Consider the following 4553-nt stretch of genomic DNA (forward strand, 5'->3'; position numbering starts at 1 on the left):
GGTGCTGAGGGAGGGAGAGAGGGAGAGATTAGCATTACAGTGCAAGCTCAGCAGAAAGTCAGTTCTTAGTTCAAATATTTGTTTATAAAATGGCAGATTCGTCTAGCTACATCCTCAGAGAGTGAGATGGCATCGTATGCTTTCGTCTGAATGGATAACAAGTGCATTGACTGCAATACTATTAGCTAACTGTAATTCTAAACATATGGTAATAGCCACCCTGTAATAAAATATGGTGGTTAGTTAGTCACTGGCCCGGCTGTTCCCTTCAACCTCCCCCACCACTCCATCCCTTCCCCCAAAGGTTGATCGCTTTGGGAGAAGGCATCTCAATGACTCTATCAATCACTCACAGTCCCACATAAACCGTCCCTGCCAAATCAACTGGACACACACAAACTGCAAGACAGATGGAGTCATCAAACCAGCCTATCAACACAGGGAGGACAATAACCCAACACCACAGCTATCAACACTGACCTCTATCAACACAGGGAGGACAATCGCTCAAGTCAAATGTCTACTGTTTGCTGATGATCTGGTGCTTCTGTCACCAACCAAGGAGGGCTTACAGCAGCACCTAGATATTCTGCACAGATTCTGTCAGACCCGGGCCCATACAGTAAATCTCAGTAAGACAAAAATAATGGTGTTTCAAAAAAGATCCAGTTGCCAGGACCACAAATACAAATTCCATCTAGACACCGTTGCCCTAGAGCACATAAAAAACGATACATACCTCGGCCTAAACATTAGCGCCACAGGTAACTTCCACAAAGCTGTGAACGTTCTGAGAGACAAGGCAAGAAGGGCCTTCTATGCCATCAAAAGGAACATAAAATTTGACATACCAATTAGGATCTCCTAAAAATACTTGAATCAGTTATGGAACCCATTGCCCTTTATGGTTGAGGTCTGGGGGTCCGCTCACCAATCAAGAATTCACAAAATGGGACAAACACCAAATTGAGACTGCATGCAGAAATCCAGAAAAGAGCCGTTATATTCTATAACCACTTAAAAAGAAGCGATTCCCCAAACCTTCCATAACAAAGCCATCACCTACAAATAAATTAACTTGGAGAAGAGTCCCCCTAACAAGTTAGTCCCAGGACAACAACAACACAATTAGATCCAACCAAATCATGAGAAAACAAAAGAGAATTACTTGACACATTGGAAAGAATTAACAAAAAAACAGAGCAAACTAGAATGCTATTTGGCTCTAAACAGAGAGTAGACAGTGGCAGAATACCTGAACACTGTGACTGACCCAAACCTAAGGAAAGCTTTGACTATGTACAGACTCAGTGAGCATAGCCTTGCTATTGAGAAGACCACCGTAGGCAGACCTGGCTCTCAAGAGAAGACAGGCTATGTGCACACTGCCCACAAAATGAGGTGGAAACTGAGCTGCACTTCCTAACCTCCTGCCAAATGTATGACCATATTAGAGACACATACAGTGGGGAGAACAAGTATTTGATACACTGCCGATTTTGCAGGTTTTCCTACTTACAAAGCATGTAGAGGTCTGACATTTTTATCATAGGTACACTTCAACTGTGAGAGACGGAATCTAAAACAAAAATCCAGAAAATCACATTGTATGATTTTTAAGTAATTCATTTGCATTTTATTGCATGACATAAGTATTTTATCACCTACCAACCAGTAAGAATTCCGGCTCTCACAGACCTGTTAGTTTTTCTTTAAGAAGCCCTCCTGTTCGCCACTCATTACCTGTATTAACTGCACCTGTTTGAACTCGTTACCTGTATAAAAGACACCTGTCCACACAATTAAACAGACTCCAACCTCTCCACAATGGCCAAGACCAGAGAGCTGTGTAAGGACATCAGGGATACAATTGTAGACCTGCACAAGGCTGGATGCGCTACAGGACAATAGGCAAGCAGCTTGGTGAGAAGGCAACAACTGTTGGCGCAATTATTAGAAAATGGAAGAAGTTCAAGATGACGGTCAATCACCCTCGGTCTGGAGCTCCATGCAAGATCTCACCTCGTGGGGCATCAATGATCGTGAGGAAGGTGAGGGATCAGCCCAGAACTACACGGCAGGACCTGGTCAATGACCTGAAGAGAGCTGGGACCACAGTCTCAAAGAAAACCATTAGTAACACACTACGCCGTCATGGATTAAAATCCTGCAGCGCCACGCAAGGTCCCCCTGCTCAAGCCAGCCCTATCCAGGCCCATCTGAGGTTTCCCAATGACCATCTGGATGATCCAGATGAGGAATGGGAGAAGGTCATGTGGTCTGATGAGACAAAAATAGAGCTTTTTGGTCTAAACTCGCCGTGTTTGGAGGAAGAAGAAGGATAGTACAACCCCCAAGAACACCATCCCAACCGTGAAGCATGGAGGTGGAAACATCATTCTTTGGGGATGCTTTTCTGCAAAGGGGACAGGACTGACTGCACCCGCATTGAGCGGAGGATGGATGGGGCCATGTATCGCGAGATCTTGGCCAACAACCTCCTTCCCTCAGTAAGGGCATTGAAGATGGGTCGTGGCTGGGTCTTCCAGCATGACAACGGACACGAAACACACAGCCAGGGCACCTAAGGAGTGGCTCCGTAAGAAGCAGCTCAAGGTCCTGGAGTGGCCTAGCCAGTCTCCAGACCTGAACCCAATAGAAAATCTTTGGAGAGAGCTGAAAGTCCGTATTGCCCAGCGACAGCCCCGAAACCTGAAGGATCTGGAAAGTTCTTATGGAGGGGTGGGCCAAAATCCCTGCTGCAGTGTGTGCAAACCTGGTCAAGACCTACAACGTATGATCTCTGTAATTGCAAACAAAGGTTTCTGTACCAAATATTAAGATTCTGCTTTTCTGATGTATCAAATACTTATGTCATGCAATAAAATCCAAATTAATTACTTAAAAATCATACAATGTGATTTTCTGGATTTTTGTTTTAGATTCTCTCTCACAGTTATTACCTATGATAAATTACCTCTCATTTTTAAAATAGGAAAACCTGCAAAATCGGCGGTGTATCAAATACTTATTCTCCCCACTGTGTGTGTATATATATATATATATATATATATATATATATATATCAGTGGGGAAAAAAAATTATTTAGTCACCAACATTGTGCAAGTTCTCCCACTTAAAAAGATGAAGAGGCCTGTAATTTTCATCATGTACGGCGTCAACTATGAAAACAAATTAGAAAAAATATTCCAGAAAATTACATTGTATGATTTTTTATGAATTTATTTGCAAATTATGGTGGAAAATAAGTATTTGATCACCTACAACCAACAAATTTCTGGCTCTCACAACCTGTAACTTCTTCTTTGAGGCTCCTCTGTCCTCCCTTTACCTGTATTTGCACCTGTTTGAACTTGTTATCTATAAAACACCTGTCCACAACCTCAAACAGTCACACTCCAAACTCCACTATGGCCAAACCAAAGAGCTGTCAAAGACACCAGAACTTTAGCCTGCACCAGGCTGAACTCTGCAATAGTAGCAGCTTGGTTTAAAAATCAACTGTGGGAGCAATTATTAGGAAATGGAGGACATCAAACCACTGATAATCTCCCTCGATCTGGGGCTCCACGCAAATCTCACCCCATGGGGTCAAAATGATCCAAAACGTGAGAAATCCCAAACCACACGGGGGACCCTATAATCCTGCAAAGCTGGACCAAATAACAAAGCCTACCATCATACCACACTACGCCCCAGGACTTCCTGCAGTGCCAGATTGTCCCCTGAAGCCAGTACATGTCCAGGCCTGTCTGAAGTTTGCTAGAGTGCATTTGGATGATCCAGAAGGGGATTGGGAGAATGTCATATGGTCAGATGAAACCAAAATATAACTTTTTGGTAAAAACTCAACTCGTCGTGTTTGGAGGACAAGAATGCTGAGTTGCATCCAAAAACACCATACTAATGTGAGGCATGGGTGAAACATCATGCTTTGGAGCTGTTTTTCTGCAAAGGGACCAGGCCCACTATCCTGTAAAGAAAAATATGGGCCATTATCGTAATTTTTAAACCTCCTTCCATCCAGGCATTGAAATGATCGTGGCTGGGTCTTTCAGCATGACAATGATCCCACACCCCGATGCTCGTGAACATTTCAAGGTCCTGGGTGGCCTACCAGTCTCAGATCTCAACCCCATAATATTTGGAGGGTTGAAAGTCCGTGTTGCCCAGCACAGCCCCCAAACATCACTGTTGAGATCTGCATGAGGAATGGTCAAAATACCAGCAACAGTGTGTGAAACCTTGTGAAACTTACAGAAAACGTTTACCTGTTCATTGCCACAAAGGGTATATAACAAAGTATTGAGAAACTTTTGTTATTGACCAAATACTTATTTTCCACCATAATTTGCAAATAAATTCATAATCCTACATGTGATTCTTGATTTTTTTCCTCATTTTTCTGTCATTTGTTACCTATGATAAATACGGGCCTCTCTCATCTTTTTAAGTGGGAGAACTTTCACAATTGGTGCTGACTAAATACTTTTTTTCCCCCACTTATATTATATGAGGGGACTTCCCACAA

The sequence above is a fragment of the Coregonus clupeaformis genome, chromosome 16 (genome assembly GCF_020615455.1).
Source record: "Coregonus clupeaformis isolate EN_2021a chromosome 16, ASM2061545v1, whole genome shotgun sequence".
NCBI lineage: Eukaryota > Metazoa > Chordata > Actinopteri > Salmoniformes > Salmonidae > Coregonus > Coregonus clupeaformis.